Here is a 26,573-nt window from a genome sequence, read left to right as displayed (position 1 = left end):
GCAGGTATTTCTCCTCCACAGCGACAGTGGGTGAAGGGGAGTTGGGGCGTGTGCTCAACAACCCAGAGCAGGGGAAAGAAGTCTTGGAACTCTCTTTGAAGTCAGTAGAAATGTGTATTACAGTGCTGGGATGTGGTGGCTGAAGAGAAACACCAGACATGGGCTCTTGACTCCAGGAACTTTGGTTTTGAGAAAGGGCGATGGATGCATGTGTAGGTGAAGCTACAGGCACAGGGTAAACCCTGCAGGGAGACGTAGACAGTCAGGGTTGCAGGAGTTCACGAAGGGCAGAGTGGCTGGTGGAGAGGCAGGTTTCTTAAAACTGTTGGGTCGGGGGGTGAGAGTGGTCAGTAGAGGGGAAGGCAGAGGGACAGGGTCAGCAAAACTCTGACAAACTCCATTTCTGGGTCAGAGGATCCTCCTGTGGTCCTCCAGTTCCCCTCCTTTTCACACTCCTTCCCTTTCTCTGTCCCCCAGAACTCTCACAGAGCAGGGGAGAGGTGGGAGGGTGTGGCCATGGGGAATCATCCTGTCCACTCCTCCACCCCTGGGAGTCCAGTACAGGATGAGTGGGCTTTGAATTACATCAGGGCGGAAGTAGGTTAGACCGAAGGAAGAACCGAGCAGGAATCCTAGAATGGCCCGCATCGGTTGCCAAGGCAACATGCTGACTCTTTCCCTGGAGGAATTTTAAAATAGGTCACACGTTCCTTTTTATGGGAGGTTGGGAGTCCTGCCAGGAATGATGATGGGACGCTGCAAAGGACTCAGCATGAGAGGTCAAATTCTGTCAAATTACAGAGTTCATTTATAGAAATCTGTACAAAAGGACAACTCTCTGTTAACGGCAGGGCTGCTCTCATGGGTGACCCGTTTGCACAGCCTGGGAAGGAGATGTGGCGGTCCAAGGGGCCTGTGTGGTTATGGTTTCTTGACATGCCCCCTCTAGGGGTTTAAGCACCTAGGTGTCACCTGGGTGGATCCACCCTTCCTTCACAGCACATGTGGGTGCCTCTTCATGTCTTGCCTTCCACTACTGGAGTGGAGTCCCCTCAAGCATCCCTCCTTACTGCCTCCTTAGAGCTTTGGATCCAGGTTGGACTCCCTGATCTGCCTCTTACTACCCAGGAGATGCAGTCAGTCTGCTAAACCTTTTGGAGCCTTGATTCTTAATCTGTAAAAATTAGGGAGCAGGTCACCCACCATGGATGCACTGGGCAGAGGAGGAGATGAAACAGTGCCAAGAAATGGCCCAGCCCTGTATCTCTCACAGAGCAGACATGTAGACAGTATCAGCTTCCTTTTAAAGTTGTGTTTTCTTCTCTTTTAGAGGGAATTACTGAGTTTAGGGCAGTCACACCTCTTGAGAATCTGGTCCCAGCTTGGGTGTCCCTTAGGCGAGATGCCTTCCATGAAGCTGTACCTCATGCAAAGCTCACCTCATGCTCTCTCCTGGCCTCCTTTATTCTCCTTTCTAACTTGTACTTACTTGTTTATGGTCATTTGATGAACGTCTGCCCCACAGTAAGAATCTGAAGGCAGGGACCTTGTCTGCTATATTCTCTACTGTATTCCTAGTGCCTGGCATGTGGCAAAGGTTCAGTAAATGTTTGTTGAATGAACAAATGAGTGATCACAAACCCCGCTTGGTAGTTGCATATGTCTTTGCTTAATAAGACACAGGGGAAATGAAGACATCACTCTAATAAATGTAGTTTCTCTGGGAGGAAGAGTCTTTGCAAACATGAGCCCATGTGATGTATAGAAATAATTAAATGGGCCCTTGGTGGTGAAAACGTGAGTAACTCCTAGAGTTGCATGGTCTGGTTAAATTTTACTTTTGTTTGCTCTGGTTTAATGCAGCAGCCTTTGCAATCTGCATCTGTTGCTTCCACCTGGTGAATTCCATGGACTAGATCACATCCATGTCACTTTAGGTTCTTGGCAGAGGTATTTCAGCTAAAAATCCATCCCTAATTGTTGCCCCTCAGATAGCTGTCAGTGTGTTCTGTCTTCCTTCCTACAGGCTGTGGGTAGGGTTGTCCCCTGTGCCATCTTGCTTCTGCTTCCTTGGGGCCGGGCACAGTAATAGCTGCCTCACAGCCTCAGTGCATGTGTGTGTGCGCACACAATTGTAGGCATATGTGAAGGCACTGGGCAGACAGGGCTAGGAGGGGGATCTCCTGGGGAGCAAAGAAGCCACTCCAGTGGAAATGAGGGCTGGAACCGGAGTCAGGTGGATCAAGAAGAAGACACAAAATAGGTCACTGAAGGGTCCTCTTGCCATGAAGTAGGTGATAAACTAAACAGAAAAAGTCAGAGGGGAGCAAGGAAACATTGGTGAGAGAATCAGAGAGGGGGGATGGGAAAGACAGTGACTGATTTCTATCCTGCAATACATGGAGGCTCAGGGTAAGTGGGGTCTCTAACTAGTTCCTGTGGCTCTCTTCATCATTCCAACTGGCGATAAGCTTTTTCATCTCTACAAACCACAAACCGCATCAAATTCTCCTTTATATTGGCAGGACTGACACAGGGGTTCCTGGGAAAGGTTTGTTGGGTGAATGACACCTAGTAACCCTCCCAGAATTCCTTCAGTGATGGAGAAAGCGATGGCATTGGAGATGGGTTACTGTCCACTCCCCCCTTCCATAGGAGATATTGAGCTGGAAAGAGGTTGCCCAGGTAAAGAGTATTTCCTAACTTGCCTTTTACTTGAGTGTAGTCATGTGACTTGTTCTCACCAATAGAATGTGAGAAGTGATGTTTGTTGCTACTGGACCATGTGCGCCCTCTCCACACTTGTTCCCCTTCTGCCAATTGGATATATGTGATACCAAGGCCTGAGGGAATGAGGCCGGTGGAAAAGTTCCTACTGTCTGAATGACCATGAGGAGGGGAGCAACCTGCAGGCTTGAGTGCCCTTCTGGGTACATGAGCAAGACAAACTTTCACCCTGTCAGAATATTACATGTGTAGATCTCTTTATCACAGCAGCTTGGTCTACTCTGAATAATACAGAATACTCCCAGTCTGAGCCAGTGGAGTGGCAGGGAAGAGAAGGTGGTCCCCAAATCTGTGTACATATATTCTGGCACGCACTTGTTCATGATCAGACTCTGCAGCTGAATCTCCAAAATCATCGAGATAATCTTTAGCTGGGTTCAAGATGGTCATCCTTTTTGAATAGGTAATCCAGTCGCATGGTCCAAAAAGCAGAATGTTACGAAAAGATATGTAGTGGTCACTGTCAACCTTGCCCTATCTATCCTATATTCTGTGCCTCCCCTAACACACCAGCGGGTCACCATTTTTATTAGTTTCTTGTGTATTCTTCTAGAGTTTATGTAAATGTAAATTTTATCTATGTTTACATAAATAAATATATTTAATAGGTAAGTGTAAGCATATATACGCAGACGTGCCTCATTTTATATTCTTTGTTTAACAATAAATCTTAGACACCTTTCCATATCAGTACATAGCAGTATACGGCTTCATCATTTTTTTTCACAGTTATGCAGTATTCCATTAAAGGGCTTTACCATAATTAATTTAACCTGTACCTTCTTGAAAGCTGCTTGAGTTGTTTCCACTCTTGTTGTTGCAGACAGTACAGCAAAGAATAATCTTTCCATGAGTGCAGGAATATCAGGACACATTTCTAAAAGTAGGGTTATTTGGTCAAGAGGTAAATGTATTTATTGATACAGTTTTTATGGATATCTGCTCCTGCGCTTTGAATCTGGTTTCAGGAGGGTCCAGGGCACATTCAGACTAGTGCTTGGTATTTCATTTCTCTAGAGGCTGCTGCCGCCAGTCAAAGCATTCAGTTGAACAGAGAGCATGTGACCAGAGGTCAGTCTCGGTTGCAGTATCTTAGAACATTGCAAAGTAGGAGCTATGGTCTTTCCAGATTCCTAGAGTCTCTGCCAGCCAGAGGTGGTGTATCTGTTCTCCTGTAACACGGTGCCCATGAGATCTGAGTTGTCATTCCCCATGGCAGTAGAGGCTCTCTGACTGCCGTGGGTTGGTGGTGACACTCAAGGGAAGTTATGATTATGACAGAGCTGCAGAAACTGTGTGGTTCAGAACTGGGGCTCTGAATCAGACCATTTGGGTTTGGATTTTTAGCTTCATCTTTTCTTAACTTTGTGACCTTGGGCAGGTGTTTAACCCCCTGGAAAGACCTTAGTTTTCTCAGTATAAAGTGAAAGGTAATGACAGAGTTGTGAAGATTATAGAAGATAATGTAGGTAAAACGTTTAGCACAGTGAATGGCACAAAGTACTCAAGGTAAATAAAAGTGATAAATGATTTGTATGAGTCAGCAAGCATTATTTGTTCTTTTTTTTCTTGACCACGCCGCGTGGCATGTGGCATCTTAGTTCTCTGACCAGGGATCGAACCCATGCCCCTTGCAGCGGAAGCGCAGAGTCTTAACCATTAGACTGCCAGGGAATTCCATATTTGTTCTTCTAATTGGCATTACCCCTGGCCTTGTAGCTCTCTTCATGCAAACTGTGGTTAAATGACGTTTATAGTATACCTGAAAGTTCCCTGTTTTTGTCACATTTACTCCTCTGATCAACTCTTCTTAATGACAGACTGATCTGGGACAGTACTGCTATATTGCAGGTGAGGGCTTTTGGTTTGAGAGTCATCAGCTCAGACATGAAATAAACTCATAACCCCAAAGAATGATGAATTCATAAACGCGCCCTCCCTCTTTTAAGCTGTTTTTCAATTTGGGCAAACCAAGTGACATTTATGCTGTGTCAGTGCAGTGCAGAGGAAAATTGAGAGCAAAACAGTTTCTAGCACACCTGCTGCTTTAGACAGATGGGCTTTATGGATTGGTGTCCACAGTGGATGATCTGGCTGCCGTTACATTCTGAGGCCACGTCACTGTCACAGAGTAGCTATAATGATTTAATTGAAGATCATCTTTTTTTCCCCCAATGAATATTTTTTAAGCCATTAAAAAATTGAACTATAGTTAATTTACAATGTTTTGTTAGTTTCAGGTGTACAGCAGGGTGATTCAGTTATACATATACGTGTGTGTGTGTGTATCTACACACACACACACACACACACAACACACACATATATGTTCTTTTTCAGATTCTTTTCCATTATAGATTATTACAAGATATTGAATATAGTTCCCTGTGCTATACAGTAGGTCCTTGTTGTTTATCTGTTTTATATATAGTAGTGTGTATCTGTTATTCCAAAACGCCTAATTTATCCCCCCCGCACCCCTGCCGCCATTATCCCCTTTGGTAACCGTAAGTTTATTTTCTATGTCTGTGAGTCTCTTTCTGTTTTGGAAATGATTTCATTTGTATCATTTTTTTTAGATTCCACATGTAAGTGATAGTCGTATGATATTTGTCTTTCTCTGACTTACTTCACTTAGTATGATAATCTCTAGGTCCATCCATGTTGCTGCAAATGGCATTATTTCATTCTTTTTTATGGCTGAGTAATATTCCATTGTATATATACACCACATCTTCTTTATCCATTCATCTGTTGATGGACATTTAGGTTGCTTCCATGTCTTGGTTATTGTAAGTAGTGCTGCTATGAACATTGGGGTGCGTGTAGAAGATCATCTTTTTTATCCTGAGGATTTAACGGTGTGCTTGAAGGATAGTGGGTGCTCAATAAACATTTATTGAATGAATAAATGAATGAATGAATGAGTAAGCCAATGGAGAAAGACCTTTGGTGGCTAAGAAATAGAATACAAGAGTAAATTCATGCTTTTGGAGAGTTTCAGTTTTCATTGTACTGTTGGCTCTACATCGTGGGTCATTATTTCCTCTGGCCAAGAGTTTTATTCAATAACCGGTATGAAGTGAGTGCTTACTGTGTGAAGACCTAGTGCTAGGGGCTGGTGGGCCTACAGGGGTCATCAGTTCTCTGTGTCACTTATTAAATTTTAAATTAGAGAATGTTTTTGCCTGGCAGGAATTGAGATGTCCCCAGTTGTTTGACTCTGTAATGACTTTGCACAAGAATCCTTATGGACTTCAGAAAATGCATCTTTGAATATTTTCTGCCTGTTATGATTCAGATATGAAATCGTCACCAAATAGAAATGAGAATGAAACACAGAAATTCCAACCAATAACCCAGGCCTGAATCTGACCTCAAGCGTCCCACTGCTATGAGACATCCCATGTCACGGGTGAGGAGGGGACAGGCGGGGAGTCTGTGAACAAGCCTGGTGCTCCAAGGACTCCCCCAGTTCCAGTGGCATCTGCCCTGACCCTAAGCCCTAGCCCTACTTCCTGCTGTTACGTTGTCAACAGCTAAATGCAGCCCAGCTCAGTCCTTTTGAAGGCAGTGACCCACTCACCTTTGCAGAGAAGACATGAGTATGTTCTCAGCTTCCAACTGCTTTCTGCCCTTGGCCACCCAGCAGGACGTGGTAAATTGGATCTGAGCACATGTGTTGTAGTGTAAACTTCTGCAGCCATGGCCTGAAGTGAGCACCCTGCCTTCATTGTCCAAAACTGTGATGTTTTCTGTTTAAATGCTACTCGTAAGGATAAAACCTTGTTTATTTTGATTATGTATGTGTATATTCTTATTGTCCTTAGGCCAGGAAACATGTAAAACCAAATTTGTTGATTGGTAAAAATCCTGATTTAGGGTAAAGATGATTGATTAAAGACCATCCCACTCCACTGCCTTGAGCAGTGGCCACTTTTTCATAACAGTAGGGAAAGGAACAGGTGGAAGGCTGTGGAGAATTCTCCCAACACCCACATGCAGGTGTCTCCACAGTACAGGGAAGTGAGCAGCTGTCTCTCACTGAGAATTGCCTGAGCCAGCCACCGTGCTGTGTAGTTTATCTATATAAACCTAGTCCTTACAACAGCCTTTTTATAGATGAAGAGACCAAGGCTCAGAGACACCGACTCATCACAGGCCACCCAGTGGTGAGCAATGAGGGGTTGTCGATTCCTTCATGGGGTCTATCATCCAAAACAGATACAGCAGACTGTGGGCCATATCTGGCTTTGCTTGGTGTACAGTGTTTAAAAACAATCCAACTTAATTTTCTTCATTGAAAAGCCAGGAGAGCAGAGGGCAGACAGCAGAAGAAAGAACTACAATCCTGCAGCCTGAGTGAGGAACAAAAACCACATTCACAGTAAGATAGACAAGATGAAAAGGCAGAGGGCTATGTACCAGATGAGGGAACAAGATAAAACCCCAGAAAAGCAACTAAATGAAGTGGAGATAGGCAACCTTCCAGAAAAAGAATTCAGAATAATGATAGTGAAGATGATCCAGGACCTCGGAAAAAGAATGGAGGCAAAGATCGAGAAGATGCCAGAAATGTATAACAAAGACCTAGAAGAATTAAAGAACAAACAAACAGAGATGAACAATACAATAACTAAAATGAAAACTACACTGGAAGGAATCAATAGCGGAATAACTGAGGCAGAGAAATGGATAAGTGACCTGGAGGACAGAATGGTGGAATGCACTGCTGAGGAAAAGAATAAAGAAAAAAGAATGAAAAGAAATGAAGACAGCCTAAGAGACCTCCGGGACAACATTAAACGCAACAACATTCGCATTATAGGGGTCCCAGAAGGAGAAGAGAGAGAGAAAGTGCCAGAGAAAATAATTGAAGAGATTATAGTCGAAAACTTCCCTAACATGGGAAAGGAAATAGCCACCCAAGTCCAGGAAGCACAGCGAGTCCCATACAGGATAAACCCAAGGAGAAACACGCCAAGACACATAGTAATCAAATTGGCAAAAATTAAAGACAAAGAAAAATTATTGAAAGCAGCAAGGGAAAAATGACAAATACCACACAAGGGTACTCCCATAAGGTCAACAGCTGATTCCTCAGCAGAAACTCTACAAGCCAGAAGGGAGTGACATGATATACTTAAAGTGATGAAAGGGAAGAACCTACAACCAAGATTACTCTACCAGGCAAGGATCTCATTCAGATTCAATGGAGGAATCAAAAGCTTTACAGACAAGCAAAAGCTAAGAGAATTCAGCACCACCAAACCAGCTCTACAACAAATGCTAAAGGAACTTCTCTAAGTGGGAAACACAAGAGAAGAAAAGGACCTACAAAAACAAACACCAAACAATTAAGAAAATGGTCATAGGAACATACATATCGATAATTACCTTAAACATGAATGGATTAAATGCTCCAATCAAAAGACACAGGCTTGCTGAATGGACACAAAAACAAGGCCCATATATATGCTGTCTACAAGAGACCCACTTCAGACCTAGGGACACATACAGACTGAAAGTGAGGGGATGGAAAAAGATATTCCATGGAAATGGAAATCAAAAGAAAGCTGGAATAACAATACTCATATCAGATAAAATAGACTGTAAAATAAAGAATGTTACAGGAGACAATGCAGGACACTACATAATGATCAATCCAAGAAGAAGATATAACAATTATAAATATATATGCACCCAGCATAGGAGCACCTCAATACATAAGGCAACTGCTAACAGCTGTAAAAGAGGAAGTCGACAGTAACACAGTAATAACGGGGGACTTTAGCACCTCACTTACACCAATGGACAGATCATCCAAAGTGAAAATAAATAAGGAAATAGAAGCTTTAAATGACACAATAGACCAGATAGATTTAATTGATATTTATAGGACATTCCATCCAAAAACAACAGATTACACTTTCTTCTCAAGTGCGCACAGAACATTTTCCAGGATAGATCACGTCTTGGGTCACAAATCAAGCGTCAGTAAATTTAAGCAAATTGAAATCATATCAGGCATCTTTTCTGACCACAATGCTATGAGATTAGAAATGAATTACAGGAAAAAGAAAATGTAAAAACCACACACACATGGAGGCTAAAGAATACGTTACTAAATAACCAAGAGATCACTGAAGAAATCAAAGAGGAAATCAAAAAATACCTAGAGACAAATGAGAATGAAAACACGACAATCCGAAACCTATGATATGCAGGAAAAGCAGTTCTAAGAGGGAAGTTTATAGCTATACAAGCTTACCTCAAGAAACAAGAAAAATCTCAAATAAGCCATCTAACCTTACACCTAAAGGAACTAGAGTAAGAAGAACAAACAAAACCCAAAGTTAGCAGAAGGAAAGAAATCATAAAGACCAGAGCAGAAATAAATGAAATAGAAACAAAGAAAACAATAACAAAGATCAATAAAACTAAAAGCTCCTTCTTTGAGAAGATAAACAAAATTGATAAACCATTTGCCAGACTCATCCAGAAAAAGATGGAGAGGACTCAAATCAATAAAATTAGAAATGAAAAAGGAGAAGTTACATCGGACACCGCAGAAATACAAAGCATCCTAAGAGACTACTACAAGCAACTCTGTGCCAACAAAATGGACAACCTGGAAGAAATGGACAAATTCTTAGAAAGGTATAACCTTCCAAGATTGAACCAGGAAGAAATAGAAAATATGAACAGACCAATCACGAGTAATGAAAATGAAACTGTGATTAAAAATGTTCCAACAAACAAAACTCCAGGACCAGATGGCTTCACAGGTGAATTCTATCAAACATTTAGAGAAGAGCTGACACCCATCCTTCTCAAAATCTTCCAAAAACCTACAGAGGAAGGAACACTCCCAAACTCATTCTATGAGGCCACCATCACCCTGATACCAAAACCAGACAAAGATACTACAAAAAAAAGAAAATTACAGACCAACATTACTGATGAATATAGATGCAAAAATCCTCAACAAAATACTAGCACACAGAATCCAACAACACATTAAAAGGATCATACACCATGATCAAGTGGGATTTATCCCAGGGATGCAAGGATTCTTCAGTATATGCAAATCAATCAGTGTGATACACCATATTAACAAATTGAAGAAGAAAAACCATATGATCATCTCAGTAGATGCAGAAAAAGCTTTTGACAAAATTTAACACCGGTTTATGATAAAAACTCTCCAGAAAGTGGGCAAAGAGGGAACCTACCTCAATATAATAAAGGCCATATATGACAAACCCACAGCAAACATCATTCTCAATGGTGGAAAACTGAAAGCGTTTCCTCTAAGATCAGGAACAAGACAAGGATGTCGACTCACACCATTATTATTCAACATAGCTTTGGAAGTCCTAGCCACAGAAATCAGAGAAGAAAAAGAAATAAAAGGAATACACATTGGAGAAAAAGAAGTAAAAGTGTCACTGTTTGCAGATTCCATGATACTATACATAGAGAATCCTAAAGATGCTGTCAGAAAACTACTAGAGGTAATCAATGAATTTGGTAAAGTTGTAGGATACAAAATTAATGCACAGAAATCTCTTGCATTCCTATACACTAATGATGAAAAATCTGAAAAAGAAATTAAGGAAACACTCCCATTTACCATAGCAACAAAAAGAATAAAATACCTAGGAATAAACCTACCTAGGGAGACAAAAGACCTGCATGCAGAAAACTATAAGACACTGATGAAAGAAATTAAAGATGATACCAACTGATGGAGAGATATACCATGTTCTTGGATTGGAAGAATCAATATTATGAAAATGACTATACTACCCAAAGCAATCTAGAGATTCAATGCAATCCCAATCAAATTACCAGTGGCATTTTTTATGGAACTAGAACAAAAAATCTTAAAATTTGTATGGAGACACAAAAGACCCTGAATAGCCAAAGCAGTCTTGAGGGAATAAAAACAGAGCTGGAGGAATCAGACTCCCTGACTTCAGGCTATACTACAAAGCTACAGTAATCAAGACAATATGGGACTGGCACAAAAACAGAAACATAGATCCATGGAACAAGATAGAAAGCCCAGAGATAAACCCACGCACCTATGGTCAACTAATCTATGAGAAAGGAGGCAAGGATATACAATGGAGAAAAGACAGTCTCTTCAATAAGTGGTGCTGGGAAAACTGGACAGCTACATGTAAAAGAATGAAATTAGAACACTCCCTAGCACCATACACAACAATAAACTCAAAATGGATTAAAGACCTAAATGTAAGACTGGACACTATAAAACTCTTAGAGGAAAACATAGGAAGAACACTCTGACATAAATCACAGCAAGATCTTTTTTGATCCACCTAGAGTAATGGAAATAAAAATAAACTAATGGGACCTAATGAAACTTAAAAGCTTTTGCACAGCACAGGAAACCATAAACAAGACAAAAAACCCTCAGAATGGGAGAAAATATTTGTAAACGAATCAACAAAGGATTAATCTCCAAAATATATAAACAGCTCATGCAGCTCAATATTAAAGAAACAAACAACCCAATCCAAAAATGGGCAGAAGACCCTAAATAGACATTTCTCCAAAGAAGACATACAGATGGCCAAGAAGCTCATGAAAAGCTGGTCAACATCACTAATTATTAGAGAAATGCAAATCAAAGCTACAATGAGGTATCACCTCACACCAGTTAGAATGGGCATTATCAGAAAATCTACAAACAACAAATGCTGGAGAGGGTGTGGAGAAAAGGGAACCCTCTTGCACTGTTGGTGGGAATGTAAATTGATACAGCCACTATGGAGAACAGTATGGAGGTTCCTTAAAAAACTAAAAATGGAATTACCATATGATCCAGAAATCCCACTACTGAGCATATACCCAGAGAAAACCATAATTCAAAAAGACACATGCACCCCAATGTTCATTGCAGCACTATTTACAATAGCCAGGTCATGGAAGCAACCTAAATGCCTATTGACAGACGAATGGATAAAGAAGATGTGGTACGTATATACAATGGAGTATTACTCAGCCATAAAAAGGAACGAAATTGAGTCATTTGTAGAGATGTGAATGGATCTAGAGACTGTCATACAGAGTGAAGTAAGTCAGAAAGAGATAAACAAATATCGTATATTAACGCATGTATGTGGAACCTAGAAAAATGGTGCAGATGAACTGGTTTGCAGGGCAGAAGTTAAGACACAGATGTAGAGAACAAATGCATGGACAGCAAGGGGGGAAAGCCACGTAGGGGTGGGGATGGTGGTGTGTTGAAATGAGCGATTGGTATTGACATGTATACACTGATGTGTTTAAAATTGATGACTAATAAGAACCTGCTGTATAAAAAAATAAAAAAAATAAAAGCCAGGAGATTTCACATAAAAAGCTAGGTTTTGGGCTTCTCTTGAAGAACATCTGGCCATGGTGGACTGCATATCTGTGTAGTAGAATTGGCTAAGTGGTGGCTGTTCTCCCGTGTTGGGGGAACCTTCCCTAGATCACCGCAGGCCCCATCTGGCTCACTTTACTCATGTATATCCTCTGCGTGGCCCCTCCGCCATTAGAATTTGATACCCTTGTTCTAGGTTTCTCTGTGAGTAATGGTAAGGTATGTGGTAAGCATGGTGGAGGGGAAGGTAGGGGTGTGGGGGATGAAGGGTGATGAGGCAGGAGACATATTCTAGAATGTTCTGGAGCCAGCTCAACAATTCTAAGCTACGTTAAGCATTTTGAATTTGGATAGCTTGGGGTCAAATGAAGGGGCTACCCTAGTTCATCTCTGAATTTCCGTCTAGTTCTGAGCTTCTCTTTAGGTTTTGCTTCTCCTGTAAAACCATATACTTTCCTTGTTGTAAGTCGGTTTGTCATAATTCTCTAATTTCAAGTGCAAAAGAGAACAAAGTCAAGGACTTTATGAAGAAAGAAAGAATTTCACTTTCATCCAACTTATTCAGTGTCTTGGGGCCCTGTTGACTTACTGGGTCACATTAGAAAATGAATATCCTGCTTAGAATTTGCTGCTGTGCTGGGAGTTTTAGATGCTCAGACCCTGGGATGCTTGTGCACATTTAGTGAAGAGATGCACCTTAGGATTCTGCCAGACGTGTTTCTCCTGCCACATGGTGGCAAGAACTTTGTACAGCACACTCTCTTTCCTCTTCCTTTCTCACAGACTCCTGATTCTGCCATCTTCTGCTTGCTATAAAAGAATCAGCCCTTCTTTTGAACCTTATACCGAGCCAAAAGAGTACAGTTGTGGAGCACTTTGCTGAAAAGGAGGCCTTCTATATTTATTAGATATTAGGAAGGCCACAGTAAAAGTTTGATGTATGGTCGTATAGCACCTAATACAGTAGGGGCATATAGTGGTTGCTGAATTCATGAGCTTGCACGTATTGGACATGTTTTTCAAATAAATGCCCTCAGTTATTTCAATGTGTGTTACTCTTAGATCAGTTCTCCACTTCTGCTACTCATCCTGAAATGTCTGCTTAATTTTTTGTCTTTTCCACAGTTCAAGCATGGGTCTTCACCTTCCTCCGTATTGATCTTTTTCTTGTTAGATTTACCAGATTTCCAGTTATTTGGCTACTGATTCTTTCACTTTGTTCTTGCTGATCCCGTTACTTTCACATTCTCCACAGTTTTCCTCAGGATATCACCTCTGCCCTCATCCAAGACATTGGTACAGTTCTTAACCAGGAGTGAAGTTAAGAATCTTGGCAGGAAATCATATGACCTGTGCTGCTACTTCCTTTTTTTATTTTGAATTTATTTTTTATTGGATTATAGTTTGCTTTACAATGTGTTAGTTTCTGCAGTCCAATGAAGTGAAACAGCTCTATGTATACATACATTGCCTCACTCTTGGTCCTCCCTCCCCACCCCCATCCCACCCATCTAGGTCATCACAGAGCACCAAGCTGAGCTCCGTGTATAATACAGCAGGTTCCCACTAGCTATCTATTTTACACATGGTAGTGTACTTATGTTAAACCTAATCTCCCAGTTCATCCCACCCTCCCCTTCCCCACTGTGTCCACACATCCGTTCTCTACATCTGTGTTTCTATTCCTGCCCTGCAGATAGGTTCATCTGTACCATTTTTCTAGATTCCACATATATGCATTAATATACGATATTGTTTTTCTCTTTTTGACTTACTTCACTCTGTATGACAGACTGTAGGTCCATCCACCTCACTACAAATGACCCAATTTCGTTCCTTTTTATGGCTGAGTACTATTCCATTATGTATATGTACCACATCTTCTTTATTCATCCATCTGTCGATGGACATTTAGGTTGTTTCCATGTCCTTGCTATTGTAAATAGTGCTGCAGTGAACATTGGGGTACATGTGACTTTTTGAATTATGGTCTTCTCAGGGTATATGCCCAGTAGTGGGATTGCTGGATCATATGGTAGTGCTATTTCTAATTTTTTTTTAACATCTTTATTGGAGTATAATTGCTTTACAGTGGTGTGTTAGTTTCTGCTTTGAAACAAAGCAAATCAGTTATACATATACATCTGTTCCCATGTCTCTTCCCTCTTGTGTCTCCCTCCCCCACACCCTCCCTATCCCACCCTTCTAGGTGGTCACAAACAACTGAGCTGATCTCCCTGTGCCATGCAGCTTCTTCCCACTACCTATCTGTTTTATGTTTGGTAGTGTATATATGTCCACACCACTCTCTCACTTTGTTACACCTTACCCTTCCCTCTCCCCATATCCTCAAGTCCATTCTCTAGTAGGTGTGTGTCTTTATTCCCGTCTTACCCTAGGTTCTTCGTGACCTTTTTCTTTTTTCCTTAGATTCCATATATATGTGTTAGCATACGGTATTTGTTTTTCTTTTTCTGGCTTACTTCACACTGTATGACAGACTCTGGGTCCATCCACCTCACTACAAATAGCTCAATTTCGTTTCTTTTTATGGCTGAGTAATATTCCATTGTATATATGTGTCGCATCTTCTTTATCCATTCATCTGTTGATGGACACTTAGGTTGCTTCAATGTCCTGGCTATTGTAAATAGAGCTGCAGTGAACATTTTGGTACATGACTCTTTTTGAATTATGGTTTTCTCAGGGTATATGCCCAGTAGTGGGATTGCTGGGTCACATGGTAGTTCTATTTCTAGTTTTTTAAGGAACCTCCATACTGTTCTCCACAGTGGCTGTATCAGTTTACATTCCCACCAACAGTGCAAGAGGGTTCCCTTTTCTCCACATCCTCTCCAGCATTTATTGTTTGTAGGCTTTTTGATGATGGCCATTGTGATCAGTGTGAGGTGGTACCTCATTGAGGTTTGGATTTGCATTTCTCTAATAATTAGTGACGCTGAGCAACTTCTCATGTGCCTCTTGGCCATCTGTATGTCTTCTTTGGTGAAATGTCTATTTAGGTCTTCTGCCTATTTTTTGATTGGGCTGTTTGTTTTTTTGATATTGAGCTGCATGAGCTGTTTGTATATTTTGGAGATAAATCCTTTGTTGCTTCATTTGCAAATATTTTCTCCCATTCTGAGGGTTGTCTTTTTGTCTTGTTTATGGTTTCCTTTGCTATGCAAAACCTTTTAAATTTCATTAGGTCCCATTTGCTTATTTTTGTTTTTATTTCCGTTACTCTAGGAGCTCGGTCATAAAATACCTTGCCGTCATTTATGTCAAAGAGTGTTTTTCCTGTGTTTTCCTCTAAGAGTTTTATAGTGTCTGGTCTTACATTTAGGCCTTTAATCCATTTTGAGTTTATTTTTATGTATGGTGTTAGGAAGTGTTCTAATTTCATTCTTTTACATGTAGCTGCCCAGGTATCCCAGCCTCTTATTGAAGAGGCTGCCATTTCTCCATTGTATGTTCCTGCACCTGTGTTGTAAATTAGGTGCCCATATGTGTGTGGGTTTATCTCTGGGCTTTCTGTCCTGTACCATTGATCTGTATTTCTCTTTTTGTGCCAGTACCATATTGTCTTGATTACTGTAGCTTTGTAGTAGAGTCTGAAGTTAGGGACCCTGATTCCTGCAGCTCCATTTTTCTTTCTCAAGATTGCTTGGGCTATTCGGGGTCTTTTGTGTTTCCATACAAACTGTAAAATTTTTTGTTCTAGTTCTGTGAAAAATGCCATTGGTAATTTGATAGGGATTGCACTGAATCTGTAGATTGCTTTGGGTAGTATAGTCATTTTCAGAATATTGATTCTTCCAATCCAGAAACATGGTATATCTTTCCACCTGTTTGTGTCATCTTTGATTTCTTTCATCAGTGTTTTCTGAGTACAGCTCTTTTGCCTCCTTAGGTAGGTTTCTTCCTAGGTTTTTTATTCTTTTTGTTGCAGTGGTAAATGGGAGTGTTTCCTTAATTTCTGTGTCTGATTTTTCATTTTTAGTGTATAAGAATGTGAGAGATTTCTGTGCATTAATTTTGTATCCTGCAACCTTATCAAATTCATTGATTAGTTCTAGTAGTTTTCCACTGGCATCTTTAGGATTCTTTATATATAGTATCATGTCATCTGCAGTGACACCTTTACTTCTTCTTTTCCTATTTGGATTCCTTTTATTTCTTTTTCTTCTCTGATTGCTGTGGCCAAAACTTCCAAAGCTATGTTGAATAATAGTGGTGAGAGTGGGCAACCTTGTCTTGTTCCTGATCTTAGTGGAAATGGTTTCAGGTTTTCACCATTGAGGACGATGTTGGCTGTGGGTTTGTCATATATGGCCTTTATTATGTTGAGGAAAGTTCCCTCTATGCCTACTTTCTGGAGGGTTTTTATCATAAATTGGCATTGAATTTTGTCGAAAGCTTTCTCTCCATCTATTGAGATGGCCATATGGTTTTTCTCCTTCAATTTGTTAATATGGTGTATCACATTGATTGATTTGCGTATATTGAAGAATCTTTGCATTCCTGGGATAAACCCCACTTGATCGTGGTGTATGATCCTTTTAATGTGCTGTTGGATTCTGTTTGCTAGTATTTTGTTCAGGTTTTTTTTTTTTTTTTTTGCAGTACGCAGGCATCTCACTGTTGTGGCCTCTCCCGTTGTGGAGCACAGGCTCCGGACGCGCAGGCTCAGCGGCCATGGCTCACGGGCCCAGCCACTCCGCGGCATGTGGGACCTTCCCAGACCGGGGCACGAACCCGTGTCCCCTGCATCGGCAGGCGGACTCTCAACCACTGCGCCACCAGGGAAGCCCTGGAAGGTTTTTAATTATGGTTTCAATTTCATTACTTGTGATTCATCTGTTTATATTTTCTAATTCTTCCTGGTTCAGTCTTGGAAAGTTGTACCTTTCCAAGAATTTGTCCATTTCTTCCAGGTTGTCCATTTTATTGGCATAGAGTTGCTTGTAGTAATCTCTTATGATGTTTTGTATTTCTGCAGTGTCAGTTGTTACTTGTCCTTTTCTGTTTCTAATTTTATTGATTTGAGTCCTCTCCCTTTTTTTTCTTGGTAAGTCTGGCTAAAGATTTATCAATTTTGTTTATCTTTGCAAAGAACCAGCTTTTAGTTCTGTTGATCTTTGCTGTTGTTTTCTTTGTTTCTATTTCATTTATTTCTGCTCTGATCTTTAAGATTTCTTTCCTTATACTAACTTTGGGTTTTGTTTGTTCTTCTTTTTCTAGTTGCTTTAGGTGTAAGGTTAGATTGTTTATTTGAGATTTCTCTTGTTTCTTGAGGTGAGATTGAATTACTATAACCTTCCCTCTTAGAACTGCTTTTGCTGAATCCCATAGGTTTTGGGTCATTGTGTTTTCATTGTCATTTGTTTCTAGGTATTTTAAAATTTCCTCTTTCAGTCATCTCTTGGTTATTTAGCTGGGTGCTGTTTGCCTCCATGTGTTTGTGCTTTTTACAGTTTTTGTTTCCTGTAATCGATTTCTAATCTCATAGCGTTTTGTTCAGAAAAGATGCCTGATACGATTTCAATTTTCTTAAATTTTATGAGGCTTGATTTGTGACCTAAGATGTGATCCATCCTGGAGACTGTTCCACATGCCCTTGAGAAGAAAGTGTATTCTTCTGCTTTCGGGTGGAATGTCCTATAAATATCAATAAAATCTATCTGGTCTATTGTGTCATTTAAAGCTTGTGTTTCCTTATTAATTTTCTGTCTGGATGATCTGTCCATTGGTGTAAGTGAGGTGTTAAAGTCCCCAACTATTAGTTTGTTACTGTCGATTTCCCCTTTTATGGCTGTTAGCATTTGACTTATGCATTGAGGTGTGCTCCTATGTTGGGTGCATACATATTTATAATTCTTATGTTTTCTTTTTGGATTGATCCCTTGATCATTATGTAGTGTCCTTCCTTATCTCAGTCTTTATTTTAAAGTCTATTTTATCTGATATGAGTATTGCTACTCTAGCTTTCTTTTGATTTCTATTTGCATGGAATATCTTTTTCCATCCCCTCACTTTCAGTCTGTATGTGTTCCTAGGTCTGAAGTGGGTCTCTTGTAGACTGCATATATATTGGTCTTGGTTTTGTATCCATTCAGCCAGTCTGTGTCTTTTGGTTGGAGCCTTTAATCCATTCACATTTAAGGTAATTACCGATATGTGTGCTCCTCTTACCATTTTCTTAATTGTTTTGAGTTTATTTTTGTGGATCTTTTTCTTCTCTTGTGTTTCCCGCCTAGAGAAATTCCTTTAACATTTGTTGTAAAGCTGGTTTGGTGGTGCTGAATTCTCTTAGCTTTTGCTTGTGTATAAAGCTTTTTATTTCTCTGTTGAATCTGAATGAGAGCTTTGCTTGGTAGAGTATTGTTGGTTGTAGCTTTTTCCCTTTCATTACTTAAAATATATCCTGCCACTCCCTTCTGGCTTGCAGAGTTTCTGCTGAAAAATCAGCTGATAACCTCATGGTGAGTCCCTTGTATATTATTTGTTGCTTTTCCCTTGCTGCTTTTAATTTTTTTCTTTGAATTTGATTTTGTTAGTTTGATTAATATGTATCTTGGTGTGTTTCTCCTATGGTTCAACCTGTACAGGCCTCTCTGCGGTTCCTGGACTTGGGTGGCTATTTCCTTTCCCATGTTAGGGAAGTTTTTGACTATAATCTCTTGAAGTATTTTCTCAGACCCTTTCTCTTTCTCTTCTTCTTCTGGGATCCCTATAATTCGAATGTTGGTGCATTTAATGTTGTCCCAGAGGTCTCTGAGAGTGTCTTCATTTCTTTTCATTCTTTTTTCTTTATTCTGCTCCTCAGCAGTTATTTCTACCATTCTGTCTTCCAGCGCATTTATTCACTCCTCCACCTCAGTTATTCTGGTGTTGTTTCCTCCTAGTGTATTTTTCATTTCACTTATTGTGTTATTCATTACTGTTTGTTTGTTCTTTAGTTCTTCTAGGTCTTTGTTAAACATTTCTTGTATTTTCTTGATCTGTGCCTCCATTCTATTTCCAAGATTTGGATCATCTTTACTGTCATTACTCTGAATACTTTTTCAGGTAGGTTGGCTGTTTCTCTTCATTTATTTGGTCTTGTAGGTTTTTACCTTGCTCCTTCATCTGTAACATATTTTTTTGTCATCTCTCTTTTTTTTTTGATGGGTGGGGCTGTGTTCCTATCTTACGGATTGTTTGGCCTGAGGCATCCAGCACTGGAGTTTGCAAGCAGTTGGGTAGAGCCGGGTCTTGGTGCTGAGATGAGTACCTCCGGGAGACCTAACTCCCATTAATATTCCCTGGGGTCTGAGGTTGTCTGTTAGTCCAGTGGTTTGGACTCAATGCTCCCCCCACAGGAGCTCAGGCCCGACCCCTGGCCTGGGAACCAAGAATCCATAAGCCTCACGGTATGGCAAAAGAGAGAAAAAAAGGAGCAGTACAATAACAGTGAATAAAAAATAAAATAAAGTTAGAAAAATAAAAAAGTTATTAGAAAAAATAAAAATGTAAGTGAAACAACAACAACAAGGTAAAACGGAATCACAACAGAAAAAAAAAAGTTGGGGGGAACAAGCCAAAAGGGGCAGAATAATAATAAAGAGTAAAATAATATTAGAAAACTAAAGAGTAAAATAACGTTAGAAAAATAAAAAATTTATTAGAAAAATAAAAATGTAAATGAGGGCTTCCCTGGTGGCACAGTGGTTGGGGATCCGCCTGCCAATGCAGGGGACACGGGTTCGTGCCCCAGTCTGGGAGGATCCCGCATGCCACAGAGCGGCTGGGCCCCTGAGCCGTGGCTGCTGGGCCTGCATGTCCAGAGCCTGTGCTCCGCAGCGGGGGAGGCCGCGGCAGTGGGAGGCCCGTGTACCGCAAAAAAAAAAAAAAATGTAAATGAATCAACAAGGTAAAACAGAAGCACAACCTTAAAAAAGAGGTGGGGGCTGGAAGAGGCCTTACCTGTTGGGGATGGAGCTTAGGCAGGGGTGGGGCTTAGGTGGGGGCGGGATTTAGGGTGGGGGCAGGGCCTAGACTCAGGATCCCTGTGGCTGGAAAGGGCAGCATGGCCTGAGGGGGCCTTGAAGTGTGGAGTTCGGATTGGAGGTAAGGCTCTGGGTGGGGGTGCAGGGGTGGGGTTTAGGCACAGCACGGCTGGAGGGATCCTCAGAGGGCGGAGGATTAGGCCCAGGACCTCAGCAGGTTCCCCGGGGCCCAAGTGGGCAGGGCAAATGCTAGAGCCATTTCCTTCCTTTCCTCCAATCTCCCGAGGGTCTCTCCCCATCCCTGTTAAATTCCCTCACCATGGGTTGGCCCCTCTGGGTGTGGGAACCCCTCCCCTCCCCCAGCCACCCCTCAGGGTCACCAGTCCTGTCCCGCCTCCACTTCTCCTCTCCCCCTCCCCCCCCCCATGCAAACGTCCTACCTCGTCACTCAGGAGTACTTCCTTAGGTGTCTGTGGTTCCCCCACCAGTGCCTGGTAGGTGCTCTAGTTGTGAGGAGACGCAAACTCCGCATCTTCCTAGTCCACCCTATCTTGGAGTTGTTGGTTAGCAAGGAATAGAAAACTGCTCAAACTAGATTATGAAAAGGAGGGTTTATTTTAAGCACTCTGGGAGATTTTAATGACTCATTTCTCTCTGCCATTTGGATCCTCATGGTTTCCACTCTCTGCTGTGTTGACTGCTACAGTTGCCAGCCCTGCAGACTTGGAGTTCTTCCCATTCACTGAGGTTCACAGTGAGCATCATGGCAGCCCTCAGGGGGTTCCCTCAGACCCCAAGACCACTTGTCCTTCTAGCTCAGCTCCCTATGTTCACGTACCCTTGGGACTGACCCCGTTTGGTACAAGTATCTACATTTGTTTCAACCATCTGTGAGCAAAGACACAATCATATAGTTGGCTGCCTGTTCAAGATTGTGAGTGGGAGAGTTTCTCCATGTTGGGGTATAATGGAGAAGAAAATGACTGATTGCCCATATCTAGGTTTCCTCCAAAGGCCAAAAATGCCTCTGCAGTCAAAAGGACATTCATGGGGTAGATTTTGGAGACATCAGCATTTCAAGGCCTCACAACCTTCTGGGTAGGCCTGCTATCTTGTTCCACAGAAGATAGAGCCTTGTTCATTCAGATGTCTGTTGGAAACCTACTTTTATTGGGAAGGCATTTGTTTGTTCATTACTGGAGAAAACCAACAATTTTCTATTGTCCCATTCTGATCTTAATTACAATATTTATCAGCTATGTTGTGCACAATTTTGGCTAAAAAATCACCATGCAATATACTAAAATTCCTAGGAACAGAGCCAATTTAATTTGTATTAGATTTTTGCCCCAGGTTAGCATTAGGGACTTATTATTGCACTTCTCATTCAGATATTATTAATATAAATGAGCATATTGTGCAAATTAAAGTCATATTTCATTCAGGGAAAAATCTATCTGCTTAAGTCCTAGTGACTGTGTCTCTGTTCCTGAGGGAATTTAGTGCTTATGACACCTTTTATGGTAGATCTAGCAAGGAACTGCCTCTGGGACACTCAGCCACTTACCACTTCTGGAAGAACATAGTTTACTCACTTCTTTAAGGGCTGCACTGAAGACTTAGAGGAGGAACAGATGATGGCCATCACTGTGTCCTTGTTCAAGGAGCTTTCGGCACCCACAATAATGTACGATAAATATTATGATGGGAAAGTGCAGGAAGTGCCAAGGCTATTGTGGGCTGTCCCTGAAGGTCAAGCCCAAAGGTCATCCCCCTTTGGACCCCAAATATACGGAGGCCTCTGCCCTGCTCACCGTGTGTTGCACACATCCTCTTACTGTCCTCTCTTCCACCTACAGCTTCTGCCTGAGTCTCTGGTGATCTCCTGTCACCAGCACAAGTGCAGCTAAGGTCCCAGGCTCAACCAGGGAGTCTGAAGGGTCAAGTGCCTCATCATCCAGTCCAGACATGGACTCTAAGGACACATTAACCCCATCCATGAGCAAAACCCTGTGCCGGGTTTACTGGAGGGAGGGGCAGTGTAACTCAGCCCCTCCTGGCCTCAGTTTCCCCCATGTAAAATGAGAGGACATTGATTTAGTCTGGGCTCAAACCCTACTTTGCCCTTCCAGCTGTGGCCCTTGGGCTAGCCCCTTCCTGGCTCTGAGCCTCACACTCTCTCCCTGGGTTCTGAGAGGCAAGTGGGAAGATATAAACAAAAGAGCACATAGAAGTTACATACAAAGAACCACGTGGAGGTGATTCTTCCAGAACTTTGATTCAGACTCCTTCTCCAGTCTCCATATTTTTGGCAGCACAACTTAGTGGTTCTGGACTATGGCTCTGGAGCCAGACAGCTATGTTGAATCTCAGCTCTGCTAATCACTAGCAGTAGGAATAAGTTGCTTCCTGACCTGGGTACTGGTTTCACAGGTGTATTCAGTGTGCGAAAGCTCATGGAGCTGTGTGCTGAAGATGTGTACACTTTCTCCCATCTGTGTCGCACCCTCAGAATGACGTCTTCTTTTTATTAGTGCTTGGAAATTAGCAGAATTCATGGGAAAACTCCAGACTTCCAAAGGCTATGGAATTGGCAGTGTCCAAGCCAGATCTCCAAGGGGTAAAGGGCTTCCCAGCTTGTCTGTATTATAGGTAGAATAAATAGAAAATCACACTAAGGTATAGATGTGATATGATGAGAGGACAGGGCTGGCAATAGGAAGTTCCAGAGAAGGAGGTGGCATTTGGCAGCCATGTCTAGGTCCTTGGTGCCTAACTTTCTGTACTTCTGCTGGGTAATCCTGATGTCAGAGAACAAAGACCAAGTTTAAAAGGAGGCAACTTGGGACTTTCCTGGTGGTGCAGTGGTTAAGAATCTGACTGCCAGTGCAGGGGACACGGGTTTGATCCCTGGTCTGGGAAGATCCCACATGCTGCGGAGCAACTAAGCCCGTGCGCCACAGTTACTGAGCCTGCACTCTAGAGCCCACAAACCACAACTACTGAAGCCCGTGCACCCTAGAGCCCGCATGCCACAACTATAGAGCCCATATGCCACAACTACTGAAGCCCACGCACTCTAGGGCCCATGTGACACAACTACTGAGTCCATGTGCTGCAACTACTGAAGCCCGCATGCCTAGAGCCCATGCTCTACAACAAGAGAAGCCACCACAATGAGAAGCCTGTGCACCGCAATGCAGAGTAGCTCCCACTTGCCACAACTAGAGAAAGCCCGTGCACAGCAGTGAAGACCCAATACAGCCAAAAATAAATTAAAAAAAAAAGAAGGTTCTGAGAAATGTAGGGAAGTGGTGGATCAGCCAGAGACTTCAGAACTTGAGGAACCACACATTTCCCTGGGTTTTCTATTTGCCTCCTTATATCCCAGACTGGCTGCAACCCAGTACAGCTGTCCAGAAGCTGGCAATCCAGAAATATCAATGGGTAAAGGCAAAAATAGGGCAAGAAAAAATTTCTCTCTTTAGCCAAAGTACCACGAAAGGTATAGCCTGGAAGGATAGAATTTTTTTTTCTTTTGGCCGCATGCATGGTGTGTGGGATCCCAGTTCCCTGACCAGGGATTGAACCGCAGCCTCTATAGTAGAAGTGTGGATTCTTAACCACTGGACCACCAGGGAAGTCCCTAGAAAAATGTTTTGATAATTATTACAGATTATCATCTCATTCAGTTAAACTAAACATGGCTTTTCCTCATCCCCATCAACAGAGGCTGAGTGGGGAGCCTAGACATCCACACTCACCTGGTACTCTCACCACTCTTATTCAGCATAGTACTTGAAGGTCCTAGTCAGTGTAGTAAGGCAAGAAAAGGAAATAGAAGGCATATAGATTGAAAAGAATAAAAGTATTTGCAGATGACATGATGGCCTATATAGAAAATCCCCATAAATCTACAAAAACACTTCTAGAATACATGAGCTTAGTAAAGTTGCAGGATAAAAGATCAACATAAAAAACTGAATTGTATCGCTATACACTAGCAATGAATGCATGGAAACTGAAATAATAAACATACCATTTATGATCACTTAAAAAAAAGAAATATTTAGGTATAAATCCAACAGAACTTACACAGGAGTTGTATGTTGAAAACTACAAAATGTTAATGAAAGAAATTGAATATCTAAATAAATGGAGAGATATACCATGTTCATGGATTGAAAGACTAAACATAGAAAATGTTATTTCTCCCCAAATTGATCTGTAATTCAACACAATTCCACTTAAAATCCCAGCAAGATTTTTTTGTAGAAATAGACAAGTTTATTCTAAAATTTATATAGAAAGGTAAAAGAATAAGAATAGCTAAAACAGTCTTTAAAAAAAGTGAGAGAAATCAATCCACCTGATTTTAAGACTTACTATATGGGTAAACTATAACATTTTTAGAAGAAAATATAGGAGAAAATATTTGGGACCTGTAGCTTGGTGAAAAGTTCTTAGACAAAATACCTAACATATGATTCATAAAAGAAAGAAAGTGATAAATTGTACTTCACCAAAATTTAAACTTTTGCTCTGCAGAAGATCCTGTTAAGAGGATGAAAAGACAAGCTGTATACTTGGAGAAAAGTTTGCAAGCAATATATATGACAAAGGACATGAATCAAGGATATATAAAGAAGTCTCAACACCCAATGGTAAAAAAACACAATCCAATTAGAAAATGGGCAAAAGGCATGAAGAGATATTTCACTAAAAGGTATATACAGATGGCAAATAGGCACATGAAAAGATATTCAATATCACTAGCCACTAGGGAAATGCAAATTAAGACTACAGAGAGATATCACTATCTTATTTTTGAATAGCTAAAGTAAAGAATAGTGACTATACCAAACACTGGCAAGGATGCAGAGAAACGGGTTCTCTCATAAATTGCTGGTGGGAATTTAAAATGGCACAACCACAATGAAAAAATGGTTTGGCAGTTTCTTACAAATGAAACGTACACTTATAGAACAACCCAGCAACCATACTCCTGACTATTTACTTCAGAGAACTGAATCTTGTGTCTGTACAAAAACCATAATGTGAATGTTCATAGCAGCTTTATTTATAATAGCCCCAAAGAGGAAACAAAATATTTTTCAGTGGGCGAATGCCTAAACAAACTGGGGTACATCCATACCATTGGAATACTACCCATCAATAAAAAGGAACAAAAAATGATACAACTTGGATGGATCTCAAAGGCATTATGCTGAATGAAAAAAGCCAATCTCAAAAGGTCACATACTGCATGATTCCATTTTTATAACATTCTTGAAATTATAAAATTATACATATGGAAAACAAATTAGTGGTTGCCAGGGGTTAGGGATGATGAATGGGAGGAGGTAGGTACGATCATGAAGGATTAACATGAGGGAGATTTTTGTGGTGACAATAATTCTGTACTTTGATTGCAGTGCTGGTTACAAAAATTCATACATGTGATAAAATGACATAGAACTATATACACATTTTGTACCAATGTCAGTTTCCTGGTTTTGATATTGTACTGTAGTTATAAATGGCAAGTAACCATTAGGGGAAGCTAGAAGGGTTCACAGGACCTCTCTATTTTTGCAACTTCCTGTGAATCTATAATTATTTCAAAATTAAACGTTAAAAGAATGATAAAAACCGAAAGAAGTAAAAAAAACCTGTTTGCATTGATACTGTCAATTCAGATTTAGGATTATAGAGCAAACCTCACTGATCTGACATTTGTGTCTCCTTTTCCTCACACTGAGCAGCCTTATTCTCAGTGACACCATCACAAGTGCACATTAAAAAAAAAAAAAAAAACCCATCCAACAAACTCTTGGATAATAATACCAACACTCTCATCAACAATGTGATTACTGAAAACAACTTAAGAATTTTGCAGTTTTGTCTTTAAGGCATATCTTTCTAGGGATGTACAGATTATTTATTTTAGAATCTCTTAGAGTATTTTCCCTTGGGACCAGGCTACCAAAGGCTATATATATCTGTGTTAACTTGTTTAATTTTGCTTTTGATTTTAGAGATTGCATTTTAAACATTTAATTTCATTTTTTAATTATGTAAATTATTTGCATGTTTCAAGTAAAATCCTCAAAACTGTATATATTCAGAGAAGCCTGGATTTTATCTTCTCTATTCCCCTCTGTTTTTAGGTAACCATTTAAAAAGTTGTATGGTTCATTCTTCTGTTTTAAAATATGTGTTTGTATACATATGCATATCTTATTTTGACAGATATATAACACTACATTATGTGGATATACCATACTTTATTCAATCATTTTTCTACTGATGGGCATTTAAATTTTTTTCTAGTTTTCTACTATTATAGATAACATTGCAGCAAACAGTCATATGAACACGTCATTTCTTATTTTTGC

The 26,573-nt window shown here is 40.8% G+C and overlaps 1 long non-coding RNA gene across 1 annotated transcript in view; it reads left to right on the top strand.

The window, feature by feature from the left end:
• Window positions 1–26,573, top strand: part of LOC149748255 (uncharacterized) — a 129,061-nt gene that overhangs the window by 62,896 nt on the left and 39,592 nt on the right. The window contains exon 4 of the long non-coding RNA XR_016394711.1: window positions 1–26,573. This exon is cut by the window's left edge and continues 5,098 nt beyond it; it is cut by the window's right edge and continues 39,592 nt beyond it. This is a non-coding gene — a long non-coding RNA (uncharacterized LOC149748255).

This window comes from Delphinapterus leucas, chromosome 10, assembly GCF_059928025.1.
Source record: "Delphinapterus leucas isolate spDelLeu-1000000601 "Yukka" chromosome 10, BTC_Dleu_Yukka2, whole genome shotgun sequence".
NCBI classification, from domain to species: domain Eukaryota; kingdom Metazoa; phylum Chordata; class Mammalia; order Artiodactyla; family Monodontidae; genus Delphinapterus; species Delphinapterus leucas.
This window is presented reverse-complemented; position numbering and strand designations above follow the sequence as displayed.